Source organism: Phalangium opilio, unplaced genomic scaffold (genome assembly GCF_054372755.1).
Source record: "Phalangium opilio isolate 3A_F unplaced genomic scaffold, DU_Popi_V2 ptg000209l_1, whole genome shotgun sequence".
NCBI classification, from domain to species: Eukaryota; Metazoa; Arthropoda; class Arachnida; order Opiliones; family Phalangiidae; genus Phalangium; species Phalangium opilio.
The window spans coordinates 10,839,040-10,860,594 of NW_028324217.1; the positions used below are offsets into that span (position 1 = coordinate 10,839,040).

The 21,555-nt window shown below is 35.1% G+C and overlaps 1 protein-coding gene and 1 long non-coding RNA gene across 7 annotated transcripts in view; one reads left to right on the forward strand and one right to left on the reverse strand.

Moving 5' to 3' along the window:
- Positions 1 to 21,555, reverse strand: part of brp (ELKS/RAB6-interacting/CAST family member bruchpilot) — a 116,600-nt gene that overhangs the window by 55,464 nt on the left and 39,581 nt on the right. The window lies entirely within an intron of this gene.
- LOC149619123 (uncharacterized) lies at positions 15,588 to 17,196 on the forward strand. The gene is made up of 2 exons (XR_016375177.1): positions 15,588 to 15,723; positions 16,244 to 17,196. It is a non-coding gene; the product is annotated as an uncharacterized LOC149619123 (long non-coding RNA).

Below are 21,555 nucleotides of genomic sequence, written 5' to 3' on the forward strand. Positions count from 1 at the left end.
AAGTTACTATAGACTGATCTGATTTCGGGAGTAGTGCAGCGAAATTGTATGTATGTACTCAAAATAAGTGTTCTATTCATTTGATTGTAAACAAGGTAACCACTACGAGTTAAGGCTCGTTTTCATAGAAGCTAGAAAATTCGAAAACGCTCACGCTTCACGAGCTTGAATACGCGCGGTAATGTATTTTTTTCGAACGTTTCCGCTTTCGCTCGAAATTTTCACGCAACTCGCGCCTATGAAAACGAGCCCTTACTTTTAAAAAAATTTGTTAATACCCGATGTTTTATAAAACTATGGTGTTATTATAAATGGATTTGCCTAATATTTTAATTCTAACTGAATAAATGCTTTGTAGAAAGTAGTAAGACTTATAAATTAGCCGTAATTAAGTCCAAAACTTTAAATATTCACAGCGAAAGTTGTTCTCTAAGGCGAAAGAGTATAATACAAAACCAAAGAAACTAAAACTATCTTCTACTACAAGAACTATTTCTTTGATTCTATGACCCTCATTAAAATATACAGCCAACCCCTTAGGTGTGTAGTCTTTGGTTAGCAAAAACGCCTTTCCTCATGAGCAAAGCGCAGATTCGAAAAAAAAATCAGAACTATGGTAAGATTTCAGGTGGCCGTCTTCTAGGTTAATTTTTCATATAATAGAATATAAATAAAAAAAATGTTTGAAATCTTTCAAAAAATAAGAAAAGTTTGAAATTGTATGGAATAATTTACGCTATCTATAAGGTGAGTTATATATTTTCGTTTGAAGTGCCCTTCAATCTAGGATGAGTTACAAATAGATGTTTTAATTCTATGTTATGTGGAACAGGCCAGTACATATATGTGCAGTACCTCTTGAAAGTTGAAACAATATTTTATTGGGAAGTAAGATATAATTACCGATGGCTATGATAAAATGTCGTTTCACGGAATGCATATGATGGGGCAGAGCGGGGTAGGAATTTCGATTTCATGGGCCATAAACCAAAGAAATGTATAAAAATGCGGGAGTAGGAAAAATATATAGGACAGAACCTGACCAGGGCACTTAACTGATCATATATTTGGATTTACTATTTTATTACCTGCCATAACCGGCGTTCATAACTTACCATTGAAAATTTATCGAACACGTTTCTCCTTTGATAAACCTAACGGCAGAAGTTCATAACGCCCGAACTAGCTCTCATGATCTCATCACAGAACTGATGACACCACTTTTAGCAGTAGGATATATTTTTCATTAATTTAATTTTTCTTCGCGGGCAGGACTTGAAAATTCCGCATCAAGCGCTTCTGTTGCAGCTAAAGAAAAATTTCTCGCAAACACCGAGATTGGGAGACTTCTCATGTAAACTTCCGGGAAAGGGGGGAGGGGTTATAAGGCTCTTCATAAGGTATTTCTAATTATCATTTTAATCGGGGAAAGGTTTTTGCCAATTTTTGCCGGTTTTTAAAAATATATATATTCAACATTTGTTTAAAAAAGTAAATTTTAAGCAGCTACTATCTTTAGGGTTATGAAATATAAAAGGTTGCCTATTAGAAGAGTGTTTTCCGCGTTCTCTTACTTTTACCCTAATTGGCTTTAATCCTACTTTATAATATTTAATTAACTGTTGAGGAAATTAAAGCTTTAAGAATGGAAATTGTCATAGCTCTCCAAAAATGTAAAAAAAACATTTTTGAGGTTATGTTTCAGAAATATTCAAATTAATTTGAGCTGACAACATCCTTTTAAGAATCCCTTTAAGTGTCCTACAAAAGTAGATTAGAGGAATTATCTTCCATCGCCAATACATAATCATCTATAAGATGATTTACGTCTGCGCAATAAATTAGCTTTGCTACAGTGGTAGAACAAGCAAGTTCTCAACAAATCGAAGACGAGACTTAATCCTCTGGCTCCCAATGGTTTAATATTGTTAGAGCCATTTTAGGAACAAACTGGGAGTTGGAGTAAGAGAGGAAGGAGACGCTTCGTTTCCGGGTCGCGGATGCGATTGCAGCGCCCGTGCGGAAAGAGTTTGCTCGAGAAAAATACACGAAAGTTACGAGGGGTTATGTGCCTGCGTAGGTGGCGCGCCTACCACAGCTGTCAAGATGCCGAATATAAGGTTTTGTAGGGTGAGTGGGTGGTGTACGTAAGGAAAAGGCAAAACTCTAGCGCGCAAATATATAGAAGAACCTGGCTGGCGAGATGCTTAGCCTATGCTGGTAACGTCTATTGAAAAGTATTGCGGAACGCGATATCGATTCACGTAAGAAACTTATAGTAAATGGAGCACGCGTCCCACTCACGCCCAGTTCGCTCGTGTGTCATGAAATGGCTTATGGATAAAAATAGTGACGTCACGCGAACTGAAGAACTGGAAAGAGGGGTTATGACCATCGACAAGAAAACTGAAGACTAGCATATGTAGATAGCGAAATAAGAGTCTCAAGACAGAACGAAAATAATATGGAATATAATTTTAACACTTTTTATCTAGTGTCTCTAGATTCTTGAAAAAAAAACGCGAAATATTTATTTTTTCAAAATGGTGGTTTAGATTGTATAATTTTTCTGAACTTATTCGGAAAAACACCTTATTTGAAGGATTAATATCAAAAGATGTTTTTCGAAAAGAGAAATCAAACAGATATAGCTACATAACCAGGGCCGGAAATAAGCACAGGACACTGGACATTGTCCAATAAAAAACTAAAATGTCCTATAATTTTTCTAAAAACTAAGGGGATCAATGGACGGTTGACCAGTTAATTTTTCCGAAGTTTTGATAGCTTGACTATGAAGATGCGACACTATTTTTGCATACTCCAATGGACAATGTCCTATAAATTTCTCAATCAAAGAGGGGATCAGTGGGCACATGTCCTATAAGAAATATTCCTTCCGGCCCTGTACATAACTACTAAAATCATTTAAGGGTTCTTTTCTTGCCAGTACAAGGTAAAAACAAGAAAGGAGTATAAACCATGGAGTAGAAACTGTAAGCTTATTAAGAAATATGAATTGTTATCGCTTAGACCTATGCCTTGAATTAAAACAGTTCAAGTGCATCCCACTATATCTTTCGTTGTTAATTTCCTATATTATGAAAAACGAATCGTATTGAGAGTCACAACCGAAACTTTTATTTTCATTTATCCTAAATTGACTTCTTTACTGTTTTTATTCGTTTTTCGTACAAAGATGTCATTACTCGTCTTTATTAACATTGAATAGAGTTTCCATGATTTGTAATTTAATGGGTAATCACTTGCTTTTTATTAACTATGATATTCGTGTAGTGTTTCGACTTCAGATCCATTCTTCATTACTAGTTATATATAAAATATTACGGGTGTAGTTCCGAAGAAAGAGGTTTTTCTTAAATAATTAAATATAATTGATGTTAATTATATTGTCAGAATTTAACCTAAATTCTAGTTAAGTTGTTTAAAGAAACGTTATTTCCTAAATCATTCTAAACATTGCTATTTTCACTTATGACTTCTAGCGTACACCTTTTTCGCAATTTTCGAAATTTAGGATATATAAGGCGATTGATTCATAATATGGAATTGGAATAAGAACAGCGCTATTTTGTGAACCTTTAAAGGGAGGCTCAAATGGAGAATCGAGTGATTTTTTATCGATTCTTCTAATAATTATAAAATCAATCTGCATAGTGAAACATCCAAGAAATAACAAAGAATTATTTTAAATTACAATTAGTTTGAAATTTCACGGATAATTTTAAATACATACCTTCGACCAATCGCGTAACGCCCTGCTTTTTTATTAACAAAGTTCTTGTGGCACGCTTCATGTTGAATGAAATTTATCGCGAGATTTGATAAAATTTGAGCTCAATGTTAAATCGTGGCGCGAGACATACTTTGAGAAAAGAATCTTTCCGTGACATACTTCACTCAGAGAGTTAAAAACTCAACCGGACATTTTAATAACATCACGAGAGCTTTCAGAGCAGATAGCGAGCATGTTAATGGTTTGAGACTGAGGTAATCAAAATGAAAATACGCGCTTTGTTTAAAAATGAGCGTTGAACTTATCAAAATATTTTGGAAATATTTTTGATTTGTATATTATTAACGTATAATTTGCCAATTTGGATAAGTTTCACAAATGATTTCAATGTTCTTTTATTAGTCAAAATCCATTTAAAGATGGTCGTTTTGCCATTTTTTTCTCCGAAGGATAATACTCTACCAGAGTTTGCTCTTCATCAACAACGGTTGAGTCAAAATATAATCGTTTCGGTTGAATTGGGGGGGCTGACCCGATATTAGTCATTGCAACTTCAAGTATTAGATCAACCAAAGCCATATCTAGAAGTATACTGCACGTGATATCAAAAGTGGATGAGAGGGAAAGTATGAAAATGGCCAAAAGTCGCGAGTCATCAGAGTTTCGTCGTAGTTGACCGTTTTATTGGCGTAGCTATACTGGGTCTGTTCACTACCTTAAAATAGGTCTTGTTTAAGTTGTGTTAATTCGCGGTTACGCGGTTACCGTCGTCTGCTATTGTGTATGCTTGAACTTCCTCGATTTCAGTGTGTAGTCAGGACAGAGTAGCTGGTAATGTTTTAAAAGGTATTTGAAGGTATAATATGGATTTTAGTAAGGTTATCGAAGCAATAGAAGAGCACATAAAACTAGATACGTTTAAAACAAATCTCGGTAATTTAGCTATTGCGCGAGCAGCTTGCGTCGTGATGCGCGTGATCGAGTGGGCTATGGTTAAACCAAGGAGCATAAATGTCTGAACTACTTTCAGCCGGGAGTTTGCAAGTCCATCAGTCACTAGTAGACTAAATAGCTATTGGCGAAACTTTGATGTCCGCGTTTTTTAACACAGGCTCTATGGCCATTGTCATACGTTCCCTCTCATCCACATTTGGTGATAGGGAATAGTTTCGTTGTCAAAAATCATTTCTACAAAAAATTACTCTCACCCATGGCTCAAGGTTTGCCACTTTCGTTGAAAGGGGGAAATTTAAAATGATAATAGCAAATGCGAATCGAATAATCTTAAGAGCCGAGTTTAAAAATTTAATACACTACCTTAAATCAAAATTATACGCCTATCTATTCCTCTACGGTACAGATAAAGTGGGGCAACTGAATCCCGTCATCCGAATCGCTTAATCTTCTAACGTCTTCATCAGTACTATCATACTGGAGAAGACGAATTACCGAAATTACAACCAGCCCTCACTCACTTTCATACATTATTAATAGACAAAACCGTTTTTCATTATGCACTGAAAACTTTTAGTGAAGGAAAAGTTCGTAACTCAAAGTCGTAGCGGAGCTTCTGGTAAAGCTGGGTTGTACCATAAGTTAATTATGCCTCTAAGTACACAAATCGCTTCCACTTCTATGGCAATAGTGTTTGTCTGGCTCCCTTTAATGAAACCCTATACTCTCTCCGTATCATTTATCACCTCAACTTCAATACAAAATTGTACCGCCTAGCCTAGCGTTTCTTTTATCCCTTTTAGAATGTTTCAGGACTGAAACCGCCTCTATCTCACGAGAGAGAGAGGGATTTGGGGTTGCTCAAGTAAAATTCGTTCCCCCCCAGTGCCTGCCTATACGAAACGTAAAAATCTCCTTTATTACACTGGATGATTTTTTTTTCGTCTCGACCGCTTGGTGGCTGCACCGCGACAGAAATTTCAAAATTTTCTCTCTTCGGACGAGTTCTGACGTCACAGAAGCCTGCAGAAGATGCCCAGTTTTAACCCGTATTTGTGTACTTAGAGGCATTATTAACTTATGGTTGTACCTGTATAAACTTATTTTAATTGTAAATACAGAATGGGTTTTATGGCTTTAATATGCTAGAAAGTCAACTGAATCAAATCAATTCAGATCTTACACAAGGAATTTCAACAATAGTTACGATGGACCAATGAATCCCATTTCGCAATTTGTTATTTCAATAAACCCGATAAAAGCATAACGTTAACTAATTCCCCCCCCCGCCCCCCAAAAAAGGAAAAACGTATGCCAAAAAACGTTACTGTGTCGTTCTGCGGTGAACCCACAAGCTTCCGGACATCGTAGAAGTCGTTTAGTCTTTATTACACTATTTCAATTTGCTTACTTTTCCAACAGTACCAACTGAGCAGCAGAAGGAATATTTACCTAGTAACTTTTCTTGGGGACCGACTTATATACAACGTAAATTTACGATGGTATATTACTAATCTTTTCGTCAGTGATTTTAATATATTTGGCACTGAGAGTGAAAATCTCGCCAGTAGAACTGTTACTGTTCTATAGCCAGAGATTATGTCCGACCAAAAACGGATTTATGTACTAAGAGCGTTGGATCGTAGTTTTAGCCACTAGTACCATCCTCGCATACTTTATTGAGAAACGTCGTCTGCTTATATTTTGACTCCACCCACAAATTCTGTATATAGTGACTTCTAGAAATCGAAAATGTCATTCTTATCTCCATTTTCGTGGTTAAATATTTTTTTCCCGAAATTACGCCCAGTGGTAAAAAAGCAAAGTGGACAACAATGCGAAATAATAATAATAACTTATAATTGTACTAAAATAATAATTTTAGTACAAAGAAAGAAAAACTAGATACTTAAAAAAAGAAACATCAATTATTTATATTCTTAACTTTAAAACTTAATTCCACTAAATTGGGAGTTATATCGCATTGTTGTCCACTTTGCTTTTTTACCACTGGCGCAATTTCGGAAAAACTATTTCAACCACGAAAATAGAGATAAGATTGACATTTTCGATCTCTAGAAGTCGGTATATACAGAATTTGTGGGTGGAGTCAAAATATAAGCAGACGAAGTTTCTCAATAAAGTATGCGAGGATGGGTAGTGAAATTGCTACGTTCAACGTTCTTCTTGCATAAATCCGTTCTTGGTCCGACTGTTTCCCCTTTCGCTTTCAAACTTAGCAGTTCTGCTTTCGTTGAGTTTAATTTACTATAAATTACCGTCAGCATGATATTTTAATTTTAAGTAATTTTAAAAAAAATTACTGGTAAATTGCCGTTTTAAAAACAACGGTAACTTCACATCTGCAATGCGACTTGATAATGAGTATTCTCCTCTTTAATGCCGAAAAAAAGGCGTACATTCTTCTCTTTTTCGTATAACTTAATACAAATTTAAGTTACAAATATTTTTCACTTTTGTACTTGTTTTCATAAATTTGGTAGTGGTCAACAATGTTTATAAATGAAGCTGCATTTGAGATATCACAGTAGCACAAACCGATGCCTGTCCGGAGCCTCCGCAATATCTAGGCCCATTCATGTCGATTTTATGTGGGGAAATATCTAGTTTTATAGAGAAAATATTTTCACCCCTATGCGTAATAGATGGCGCTTTTATTACCGTTGCGACTGGGGTCTTTCATAAATTATCGTTGATATTTTAGGGGCCAATTATAAAAAAATTATGAAAGAAAAAGATTTTTGCCCTTAAATTAGCGTTATGGTTTTAGGGTCTATTCTCTTTCAATTGAATCTTTTGATTAGATTGTATGGAAAACAAAATTAATTGTGAGATTTTATCATTGTTTTTTAGTAAAACAAAACTTTTTGAAGTTGCTAATTCACAGTTTTATTATTTCATAAGAGGAATTATTTTACACCTTCATAACTTTCAGTTTTTAGATTTTTTTTTATCGGTTACTTCTTTGGCATGATTAAAGGTCTTCGGAAATTTTCTAAAACGTTTACTTACTATCCGCGACCTCGGCTTCACTGCTCTACGTCTTAGCCTTGCTCTAATATTGTAGCAGTCGACGGGGTCACGAGGCTGAACTTATTTTTATTTTACGGTACTAAAAGCGCCACCAAGCAAGAAAACACGGCGAACTAAATTAGTTAAATAATATTCATAAGAGGAATTATTTTACACCTTCATAACTTTCAGTTTTTAGATTTTTTTTTATCGGTTACTTCTTTGGCATGATTAAAGGTCTTCGGAAATTTTCTAAAACGTTTACTTACTATCCGCGACCTCGGCTTCACTGCTCTACGTCTTAGCCTTGCTCTAATATTGTAGCAGTCGACGGGGTCACGAGGCTGAACTTATTTTTATTTTACGGTACTAAAAGCGCCACCAAGCAAGAAAACACGGCGAACTAAATTAGTTAAATAATATTCTCGCTTCGCTATAGGTACGGGCCTAGATAGATTGCGGAGGATCCGGCTTATCTATATAAATTATTTCATAAATATACTTAACTGTTGTACACAATTCGAAAAGACATTCATTGCTTTCGCAAAACAAGTCGATGGTCAACCTAGTTTTTTCCCATATCTTAAAAACGTATTTAACAGTATAGTTTATTTAATTCTATCAATTGGAATCGATTCCGGGTTCTGATCTGCTAATTTCTCTTTTCCTAACATTTTGTATGATAATAAATTCTTCTGTCGCGTGACATAATGAAAATATAAAACATTAAAAATCCATTACGGAGTCGTTGTTATACCTTTCAATCTTTATAACGATTTTTAGAGAGACCTTCTATGAACTTTACAGTAGCATGAATACATAAGAAAGGACTTGGAATTTATGTAAGCCTTTTACAAAGATTCGGGACTATTCTAAATCGTTCAGTGTTTTAACGGTTTTGAAAATCCCTATTAAAACTATCATATTGGTGATTTAAAATAAATAAATGGTGTTCTTTTTTTCGAAGATTTTGAAAACTGGAAAAGGATGGTTCTTTTACAACTAGTTTAAATGGTGTACCATGACGGAAATATTATTAAACTTGCACAGACCAGAATAATTATCGATTCAATTAAAGCCAACAACCGAACAGGGTAAAATAATATCTTCAACGTTATTTACCGAACCAATACTGGCTTTTCGCACTACAATTAATGTAAAAATACTGGCATTAACAGGCAGGGAGCCCACCGGTCCTATAATTCCTATAAAGTCCTATATTTTTGAACTAGTCTTATTTTATCCTATATTTTTGACTTAGTCGAAGTTTTCGTATAGTTTAGCATCAAATTTAGCTTTTTTTTATCGAGATCACATTTGAATAGACACCGAAATTGCCGAGCTCGCTTAGGATTTTCTATATATTATATTATATTTTAATTACGTTCTTCTGAGTTTTCAAAGTAAAATCCAATTTGTTATTTTTTATTTTTTGAGATTTTTCTCCATAGTTTAAGCCCCAAAAAAAAGAGCATTTTTAGTCCTATATTTTCCTATAAAAACACATTTTCTCTCCTATAAAATCCTATAATTCCGGAAAAAGTTCCTATTTTTCCTATAATTTAAATTTAAGAGTGGGCTCCCTGAACACGGTTGCGACAAGTCAGTGCTACACCGGATAGGCAGGAAAATCTTGAAACTTCTCAAAGGGAAAAATGCCAGAGATATTGATTTATAACGTTATAGCGTTCTACGTTACAATTAATACGTTTTTAATCTTAATGTAAAGAGTTGATTTATTAAAGTACTATTCCCAAATATTGTTTTAACAATGAAAAGTTTCCTACTAAAAACGTCGAGGAAAATAACAAGAAAACTATTTCTAGTGGTGGAAAAACTATTCCAATGGTCCATGTCTATATTTGATTTTTTCGGAAGTGAAACGCGCTGGTAAGTATTTACTCGTAACCAAGAAGGATTTTATATAAGAATTCCTAAAATAGCGTCCGGTGCGCGCGTTACAGTCGATAATCCAACTTAAGAAATACGAAATCAATGCTGATTTCGAAATCCCATATAAAATCCGAAATCAGCAACGAAATCTCAAAATCAGTAAAAAATCATAAAAATCAGTAAAGAAATCATAAAATCAGTAAAGAAATCACAAAATCAGTAAATAAATCATAAAATCAGTAAAGAAATCACAAAATCAGAAAAAAATCATAAAATCAGTAAAGAAATCACAAAATCAACAAAGAAATCACAAAATCAACAAATAAATCACAAAATCAACAAAGAAATCACAAAATCAACAAAGAAATCACAAAATCAACAAAGAAATCACAAAATCAACAAAGAAATCACAAAATCAACAAAGAAATCACAAAATCAACAAAGAAACGACAAAATCAGCAAAGAAACCACAAAATCAACAAAGAAATCACAAAATCAACAAAGAAATCACAAAATCAACAAAGAAATCACAAAATCAGTAAAGAAATCGCGAAATCTATTAGAAAATTCACGAAATCAGAAATCAAAAATCAAAAGAAATCACAAAATCCGAGGAAATCACGGGAAAAATTATAAAATCTAGAGATGGCCGATACCAGGCTTAACCCGATACCGATCGATACCGATATGGTATTGGTTCATCCCTACAGGCTCGTACTAAGAAAGATTTTCGCTTATTAGTTGTTAGATAAACTGAATTCAGGTACTTTTTATATAAATGAGAACTCGTCACGATTGAAATTCATAGAAATGAGATGTTCTCACCATCATTACGTTACTAAAAGACCTAAAAATGTCATGTAGCGACATAAAACGCATTTTAAACGAGTATCGGTTTAGTATCGGTATCGAACCAACCGATCCGATACTATCGGGAAACCCTGAGTATCGGTGCCGATACCAATATGGTATCGGTACCGGTTCATCCCTAATAAAATCCGAGGAAATCACGGGAAAAATTATAAAATCCGAGGAAATCACGGAAAAACTTCAAAATCCTACGAAATCAAGAGAAATCCCAAAATTTGCCGAAATCACGGAGAAAAAAATCGCAAAAATCCGACGAAATCACGGGAAAAATTGCAGAATCCGACGAAATCCGTTGGATTTTATCGAATTTTGAAATCAAACAAAATCAGACGAAATCAAATGACATCCGACGAATTCAAATAAAATCCAAAGAAAACCGACGAAATCAAATGAAATCCAACGAAATCCGAAGAAATTAAATTGGATTTCGAAATCTCGTACACTTTTTCCAAAACGTCCGACCCCTCCTTACAGACCCTTTTCGTCTGCTTGATAATGTCACAAGTTGACAAAAGTCCTTTTGTCAACGTCTTTCGATGTTCCACCTTAAAATAACGCTAGTCTCCAGTTTACCCCGATTTTTTAAGTAAGTCAATTGAGAACCTAGCCTGTCATTTATTTAACGTGGCTCAATAGCACAAAGCTACTAATTTGCTTAATAGGTGAATTAATGTCTAAATCTTGATGTTAAGAACTTGTCTTACGGGATTGGGTATCGATGTATTTCAGAACTAAGTATTTAAGCCCTTGATACAATGTAAACCGTTTGCTAAGCTTTATTCGTTAGCTTTAGTGGTTATTTCGATTAATATTCGGCGATATAATGGGTCTTTAATTAAGACAAAACAGGTGTTGGCCGATCCATGGTATGATTATCGTCTCCCTCATTAACATATTTCGCAGTCCGTAGACTGTGGTAATCTTTAACAAGGGTATATTAGCCTAGCTTACAAGTGAAATTGGCGAATTGAAGTGGAATTCATAAACGTCAGACGCAACGCAATGTAGAACAGGCGAAGGCAAGGCGTCGTGCGCAAAAAAGCAGACGTTTGCGCACGACGCCCTCCCTTCGCCTGTACTAAATAGCGTTGCGTCGGACGTTTATGAATTCCACAATGTTTCATTCATAGGATAAACGTCATGCATTTCCATTCACTGTCATAATAATTAGTTTGCAGGTGATCGCTTTAACGGATACTGCAAAACTATTTATGCATCTTGGGTAACAATATTTCACCATACAGAGTTTGAGTGTTTTAGGTGAAATCATTAATATGAAAAATTTAAATATCAACTAATTTTGAAGCAATAATCTAGCCATTTACATGAATTATTTTTCGAATTTTAGGGACCTTGGTAAGTTGCAGGGAATATACTGTGCTACGTTATTCCACATTTTAAAACTATTAAGCGCAACTTCTTACATTTATAAAGTTTTTTTTACAAATTTTTTATTGTAAAAAAACAAAAAAAAACATAAAGTTATAGAACTGTACTCCGTATTTTTAGAGCAATAAAACTTTAAATCATTTCAGATGTCAATTTATCAAAACTGTCTTTGTACACAAAGACGCAAAAAAGTAAGAGATAAGTGTAGAAAATTAATTGTTTGAAGTAACAGATATTCAAATTTTCATTTTTGAAGACGTGATTATAAAACATCAATTATTTGAAAAAATTTCTTATCTTAGTTTTTTTCACCAAAATTCCTTAAGTAAAATATTTTATCCTTAAAGATGTGCATCATTTTAAAAATAGAAAACGTATGCATTTTATTTTCTTTTTAAAATTTAGAGTTAGTTTGAGTATTCGGGCCTATAAGGAGAATAAAATGGGCAGAAAATTGTTGACAAAATAAAACAAGCATGAAAACTTAACAAAACGTGTTCGTTTATTTTAAAGATTTCGAGGTTTCAAAAATTGACGTGTTGTATATCTCTCAAAGCTACAGATCCTTTTGACTCTAATAACTACATCACAGTCAAAGGGCGAATGTAATTTTCGGTTCGCAATATTTTCAATTTTGAAATATAAAAATAAATACAAGCTCTATTTTTCAGATATCCGAGTATTTGAACTTCCTCGAAGCAAATGTTTCTCGAAAATAAACAGTAGTATCAAGGTAGTTTCTCTGAAATTTTTGTGAAAAAAACTAAGATAAGAAATTTTTTCAAATAATTGATGTTTTATAATCACGTCTTCAAAAATGAAAATTTGAATATCTGTTACTTCAAACAATTAATTTTCTACACTTATCTCTTACTTTTTTGCGTCTTTGTGTACAAAGACAGTTTTGATAAATATCTGTCACTTCAGTCTTAATATGAATTAAAACTGTTTAGAAACTAGTATTTTAAAACGTATACTGAAAAGCAGGCGCTCCATTTAAGTCTTGTGGTGTTGCGCGTATATTAGTTACCACGTTTGAACTAACAAGGCCCTAACCATCTATTATAGAAGTATTAATCTTGATTGCTTCAACGCCCAGTCCAACTCAAATTGCCTTCCCGTCGTTTTCACGTGCAAAGCACAGTGGATGCAATAATACAAATAGATTCCGAAGACTTAGGCTAAAGAAATATTACGTAGACCTGTGTACAAAAACAATCTATACACCTGTGCACAAACATATTCCGTAGACCTGCGCTGGGTGACCACATTTCCTAAATTTTATAATTTTTCCTATTTTCGGATGTCTTCCTATTAGTTCCTATAATTTCGATAATTTTCCTATATTTTCCGATTTTTTGAAATTGTAGATATTTTGTGCGCTCTCACTTTTGGTTTTGTTATATATCACCAAAGCTATGGAAGCCTCTAAAAATATTTGTCAGGGAAGTCTGTGATGTTTTAAAGTTAAAGCATATGTTTCTAAGATTACGTTCCATAAGTATGACACTTCCTATATTTCGAAATGCTAGAGACTTAATGAGAGCTAGTTCGAGAACGACGCGAGAATTGACTACACGCGATTTTCTACTCCATCTTCCTATTTAGTCTGTACTAAGCCTTTGACAGGGCCTCATCAGGCGTCGCTTTACGAGAAGCTATGACGTTTCATTTACGTCACTTCGAGACAAGCTCTCAGTTTCCAGTGACAAATTTATGTAACATATCTTACGAACTTATGGTTATAATTAAACCAAAGCTCCTTTGTAAATCTTGTCTTATTACTTTCAAAGCATTTGCAACCTATATTTTGCTATTTTTTCAAGAGTAGTTCTCTTGTCTTTTCCTATTTTTTTAATTATACATCTATATCTATATAAATCAAAGTCCTGACCGACTGACAGACTGACTGATAATCATCGCCCAGCCCAAACCGCTGGCCCCAGAAGGCTGAAAATTTGGAGGAACGTTACTCGTAAGTAGTAGGCGCGTACTAAGAAAGATTTTTCCAATCCGCCGCCATCTTCATAAATGGCGCACAGAAATGTAACAAATCTTCTCTTTGTAAGAAAGTCCGTGAGTTTCAACCGATTTCACAAATATTTAGTACACTGGATTCCTTTAACCTATATATATATGGTCTTTCGGGATCGATTTGTTGCCATCATTTTAAATGGCGGCCAGATATTTAAAAACCTTTCTTTATAGAATGTCTGCGTGTAAAGTAATAAAAAATGTCCCGACGAGCTGATGGGCGACGCCGAGATGGGGCGCCAAACCGGACAAAATTCGTCCAAATTACTGGTATATATTAGTCGAAATCTGATATATATTAGTTGAAATCTGATATATATTAGTCGAAATCGAATATATATTAGTTGAAATCTGATATATATTAGTCGAAATCGATATATATTAGTCGAAATCTGATATATATTAGTCGAAATCTGATATATATTAGTCGAAATCTGATATATATTAGTCGAAATCTGATATATATTAGTCGAAATCTGATATATATTAGTCGAAATCTGATATATATTAGTCGAAATCTGATATATATTAGTCGAGATATATATAGTCTGATATATATTAGTCGAAACCTGATATATATTATAGTCTGGAGAATTAGCAGAAAATCATGCACTTTGTGAAGAAAGCATGAAACATTGCACAGTGATAAATAAAGGCATTTCTAATTAATTCAAGATTAGAGTCCACCTCTAGCTCACCTGTGACATTTGTGACAAGCTTTCAAAAGTCCCCTAACGACACATATATTTGAATTCTGAAATTTATGAAGCTCCCTAAACTTCGTTGCAAAGCGAAATACGTCCAGCCGGGACTCGCTAAGGGCATTTCCACGGGGGCCGTCTGTAAAGCGAAAACATACGCAATTTGTGCAGTCTTAAAGGATATAATATTTTTTAAAGCAATGGAATTATTTAAATATAGAGAACGCACACAATTTTAGTTTTAACACTTTTTAGTAGCTCTATTTGAATATAGTATTGCTTTTTAATTTATCGTGTTCTTAAAATTATTTTTCACACCCGCCACATTTTCGAAGTGCGGTGCAAGGTAAATTTGCTTTGACACATTTGCATTTGCCATGTAAACCTTTAAGGCACCCACTTTTAACCATTTCGCGACAAGTTTCTGCCGCTGGCGGCATTGTCAGCCATATTGGTTGCCATTCTATGGTACTATCAGGTTGTACAAGTTTGGTCATTCCGAAGTTAGACGCGTCCGATAAATACGGCTGTTTTACCAATGTCCGCCCCCAAAAGTCACTCGAAGCATGTGTTGTAACCATAGATATATTAAAAGGGTAGATACACAATTCAATGGGAGGTCGACGCCGAAGGGGCAACGAGCAGACAGCCGCTATTTTCTGGGGGTAGCCGTATAAAACGCCATCTATCGGGAACTTTCGAAACTAAATTAAGGGATGAGTAGTGGCACTCTATGTTAACCCCCTATAGGGCATAATAAGTCAAACCTTCGGAGATGCCATTACTCCATTTTATACGAGCTAAGAGCAGAAAAACCTTTTATAAAACACTTGGAACTTGTATTTCTACTTACTTTCGAGGAAATACCACCGTTTTCTGAAGGTAAGTCTTTTTTTATACATTTATTAGTAATAAAAACATTTAAGGCGAGCTAAGCCTTGGTCATTAAAACGAGATGTCTCCGAGGTGTGGTCGGTTAAGTTGAAAAAGTTTATATTAAGTATGGTTATTGGAAAAATCTAAACTAATTCGATCGTTTTAAACAAGGAGTGGAGAGATTCGTTCCGGACTGAAACAGAGCGAATCTTGAAGGTGGGGTTGTGAACCGCGAAGTAAAAAAACTAAGTTCTGATACAAATATATTTATTTTTCAAAGTATAAACTGCGAATTTCTAAGTCTTTTAGTTAAGACGGAGGGATCCTTTTTAACGCACGTGTGATCGCGCTGGAGTAAAAGGTAATTCTGGTCCTTCCTTTCGGATAAGTGTAACAATAAGTTCGGCTTTTTTGGGTGGCCTGGTAATTGCTTTAGGAGAAGGGATTCTGGGAAAAAGAGGGCTTTTCGGTTTATGGCTCTATATGACTTTTGTTGAATATGCTTTTAGCAAGTTTTCTTGGGCTCCGGGGTACTGATAAGAAAGGAAGGTTGCCAACTAATTGGGAAGAATGGAAATGGTTTTACGATCACATGTGCGTAGAGGACCTGGGAAGTGGAATTTTTCAGTTCTTGGAATAATTTTGGTACAAAAATAGAATAGACAATAAAACATAAAAAATGAGATGGTTGAGGAAATTTTAGGATATTCGCGTGATGAGTTGCACATTTTTACAGTCATGGCCATAATGTAGATTTGCACATAGAGAAAAGAGAGCGTAATCTGCCGTGTTTTACAAGACCAAGGCTTAGCTCGCCTTAAATGTTTTTATTACTAATAAATGTATAAAAAAAGACTCTTACCTTCAGAAAACGGTGGTATTTCCTCGAAAGTAAGTAGAAATACAAGTTCCAAGTGTTTTTTTAAAAGATTTTACAGGTGTAAAATTTATAAAATACGTTTTTCTGCTCTTAGCTCGTATAAAATGGAGTAATGGCATCTCCGAGGGTTTGACTTATTATGCCCTATAGGCGGTTAACATAGAGTGCCACTACTCTAAGCTCATCCCTTAATTTAGTTTCGAAAGTTCCCGATAGATGGCGTTTTATACGGCTACCCCCAGAAAATAGTGGCTGTCTGCTCGTTGCCCCTTCCGCGTTTTTTCGTTAAGCCTAAGCCAGCGAAGTGGATCTAGACCCTTTATAGTTTTACTATATCTATGGTTGTAACTACGCGGTGCCAGTCATCCTCTCTCTCTCTCTCATTCCCCATCACATTTTAACGCAAAAGGAGAGAAAACCGCATGGTCAACTTGCAAAGCATTCTATGAACTAACTCATGCTTTACAAACCAAATTCAGAAGTCCTTCTAAAATAGTCGTTAAAGAATTTCTACCAACTATAAAGAGATTTGTAATTACGTATGAACATTGGTAAAGCAGCCGGACTAAACTGGCACAACTTCATAGTACGGTAGAATGGCAACCAAAATGGTTGACAATGCCACCAGCGGCAGAAGCTTGTCGGGAAATAGTTAAATGTGGGTGCCTAAAAGGTTGACATGGTAAATGCAAATGTGTAAAAGCAAATTTACCTTGCACCGCACTTTGAAAATTTGGAGGGTGTGTAAAATAATTTTAAGAACGCAATAAATTAAAAAGAAAAATATTCAAATAGCGCTTCTTAAATTGCATTTAACGTTGTCTATTTTAAGTGTTAAAACCAAAATTGTGTACGTTCTCTATATTTTAATCAGTTCCATTGTTTTAAAAACATATAATATCCTTTAAGACTGCATAAATTGCGTATGTTATCGCTAGCGAGTCCCGACTGGACCGTCCGCCTTTCGCTCTGCAACGAAGTTTAGGGAACTTCATAAATTTCAGAATTCAAATATACAGTATATGTCGTTAGGGGACTTTTAAAAGCTTGTCACAAATGTCACAGATGAGTTTGAGGTGGGCTCTAATCTTGAATTAATTAGAAATACCCTTATTTATCACTGTGCAATGTTTCATGCACAGTGCATTAGTTTTTGCTAATCCTCCAAACAATAATATATATCAGATTTCGACTAATATATATCAGATTTCGACTAATATATATCAGATTTCGACTAATATATATCAGATTTCGACTAATATATATCAGATTTCGACTAATATATATCAGATTTCGACTAATATATATCAGATTTCGACTAATATATATCAGATTTCGACTAATATATATCAGATTTCGACTAATATATATCAGGTTTCGACTAATATATATCAGGTTTCGACTAATATATATCAGGTTTCGACTAATATATATCAGGTTTCGACTAATATATATCAGGTTTCGACTAATATATATCAGGTTTCGACTAATATATATCAGATTTCGACTAATATATATCAGATTTCGACTAATATATATCAGATTTCGACTAATATATATCAGATTTCGACTAATATATATATATATCACTTTTCGTCTAATATACATCACTTTTCGACTAAAATATATCACTTTTCGACTAAAATATATCACTTTTCGACTAAAATATATCACTTTTCGACTAATATATATCAGATTTCAACTAATATATATCAGAGTTCGACTGATATATATCACTAATATGTACGAATTTTGTCCGGTTTGGCGCCCCATAGCCGAGTGCCTTCGCTCCTAGGATGCTACAAAAATATTAGTCGACTCAGTAAAATGTACCCATACTTGATGGAAGTTCTTACTACACTCAAGCGATGCCGCGGGTAACAGCTAGTCTCCCATAATTTCCTGTAAATCAATTGTAAATTTCCTATTTTCCTATAACTATTACAAGGTTATTTGTGGTAACCCTGAGAGCACAAACATATTTCGTAGATAACATAGACTTATGAAAACACATGTCATATAATTGTGTACAAACAGATCCCGTAGACTTGTGCACAAACAGATCCCGTAGACTTGTGCACAAACAGATCCGTTAGAATTGTGCACAAACAGATCCCTTAGAATTGTGCACAAACAGATCCCTTAGAATTGTGCACAAACAGATACCTTAGAATTGAACACAAACTGATGTCATAGACTTGCGCACAAAATGATGTCATAGACTTACGCACAAACAGATGTCATAAACTTGTGCAAAAAGAGATGTTATACACCTGTACACAAAAAGATTCCATGGACCTCTGCACAAAAACATTCCATACCCCTATGCTCAAAAATATGCTCAAGAATATCTCGTACACCAGTGCACAAAAATACTGCATATCCATTTGCACAAAAATATCCCGTATCCATTTGCAGAAAAATGTTCTTTAGACCTGTGCACAAACAAATGCAGTGGCCTTTGCAAAGACAGATTCCTTAGACCTCTGCACAAACCGATTCAGTAGGCTTGTGCACAAAAATATTCCGTAGACCTGTGCACAAAAATATTCCGTAGACCTGTGTACAAAAATATTCCGTAGACCTGTGCACAAACAGATACCGTAGACATGTGCACAAACAGATACCGTAGACATGTGCACAAACAGATTCCGGATACTTGGACACAAACGGAAGTCACAGGGTTGTGCACAAACAGATGTCATAGACTTGCACAAAAAATACATCATAGACTTGCGCAATAAGAGATGTCAAGGATATGTGCACATCAGATTCCACGGACTAGTGCACAAACAGAAGTCTTAGACTTGTTTACAAACAGAAGTCATAGACCTGTTTCCATAAAGATTCCATACCCATTTGCACAAAACAATTTCATACCCATTTGCACGAAACGATTCCATACCCATTTGCACAAAACGATTCCATAGACCTGTGCACAAAAATATTCCATAGACCTGGGCCCAAAGAGATTCCATAAAACTGTGCACAAAAGATTCCCTAGACCTGTGCTCAAAAAATTATGCCGTAGGCCTGTGCACAAACAGATGCCGTAGACCTGTAAGGAAACAGATTCCGTAAACCTGTGCACAAACAGATGCCGTAGGCCTGTGTACAAACAGATTCCGGAGATCTGTGCACAGATTCCGTAGTCATGTGCACAAACAAATTGCGTAGACTTGTGGAAGTCACAGGCTTGTGCACAACAGATGTCATAGACATGTTCAAACCAGATTCCATAGTTTTGTGCACAAACAGAAGTCATAGACATGTGCACAAACAGAAGTCATAGACATGTGCACAAAAAACATTCTATAGACTTGTGCACATCAAGTTTCCATAGACCTGTGCACAAAAGATTTCATGAAGATGTGCACAAAATATTTCATGGAACTGTGCACAAAACATTATATATGCTTGTGCACATAAAGATTCCATAGACCTGCGCGCTAAAGATTCCATAGACCTGTGTACATAGATTTCATACCCATAGCACAAAACTATTCCATAACCATTTGCACAGAAATATTTCCTAGACCTGCGCACAAAACATTTCATAAAACTGTGCTGTGCACAAAAAGATTCCATCGACCTATGCACAAAATATTCTATTGGCTTTTGTATAAACATGTGACATAGACCTGTGTACAAAAATATTCCATGGACCTGTGCACAAAAACATGCCTTGGACCTGTTCAGAAACATTCCATACCCCTATATGCTCAAAAATATTCCACACCCATTTGCACAAACATTTTCCGTAGACCCGTGCACAAACAGATGCCGTAGACTAGCGCATAAACAGATTCCATAGATTTGCGCACAAATATATTACGTAGACTCGTGCACAAATAGATTCCACAGACTTGTACACAAACAGAAGTCACACGGTTTTGCACAATCCGATGTTATAGACTTGTGCACAAACAGATGTCATATGCTTGTGTGAAAAACTGATTTCATAGACTTCCTCAAAAAGAGATGTCATCGACATTTGCACAAGATATTCCGTAGACTTGTGCACATAAAGATTCTTCAGACTTGTGCACAAACATATTTTGTAGACCTGTACACACAGATACCATGGACTTGTGCAAAAATAGATGTCAAATATTTGTGCAAAAACACATACCTTAGACTTTTGCACAAACTGATGCCATAGACTTGTGCACAATCATATGTCCTAGACCGGTGTACAAAACATTCTATAGATGATTTGTGCACAAACATGAGTCATATACCTGTACACAAAAATATTCCACGGACTTCTACACAAAAACATTCCATATACCTGTACACAAAAAAAATCCATGGACCTCTGCACAAAAACATTCCATATCCCTATGCTCAAAAATGTTCCTTACCCATTTGCACAAAAATATCACGTTCACCTGTGCACAAAACTATCATGTACACCTGTGCACAAAAATATTCGGTATCCATTTTCACAAAAATAGTCCGTACACCTGTGCACAAAAATATTCCAAATCCATTTTCACCATAATATTCCATACACCTATACACAAAAATATTCCGTACACCTGTGCACAAAAATATTCCGTACAATTGTGCATAAAAATATTTCGTACACCAATGCATAAAAATATTTCGTACACTTGTGCACAAATAGAATCACAGGCTTGTGCACAAAGAAATGTCGGAGACTCGCGCAAAAAGAGATCTTATAGACATGTGCACATCAGATTCCATAGAGTTATGCACAAACATTTTCAATGCCCCGATGCTCAAACAGATTTCAAACCCTCATGCTCAAACAGATTTCAAACCCTTATGCTCAAAAAGATTCCATACCCATTTGCACAAAAATGATACGTAGACCCGTGCTCAAAAATATTCCGTTGACCTTTGCTCAGACAGAAGTCACTCGCGTGTGCACAAACAGATGTCATAGACTTGTGCACAAAGAGATGTTATAGACTTGTTCACAAGCAGGTGTTATAGAATTGATCACAAGCAGGTGTTATAGAATTGATCACAAACAGGTGTTATAGACTTGTTCACAAACAGATGATTTAGACTTGTGCATAAACAGGTGCTTTAGACTTGTGCACAAACAGATGTTTTAGTCTTGTGCACAAACAGATGTTTTAGTCTTGTGTACAAACAGATGTTTTAGTCTTGTGTTTCAACAGATGTTTTAGACTTGT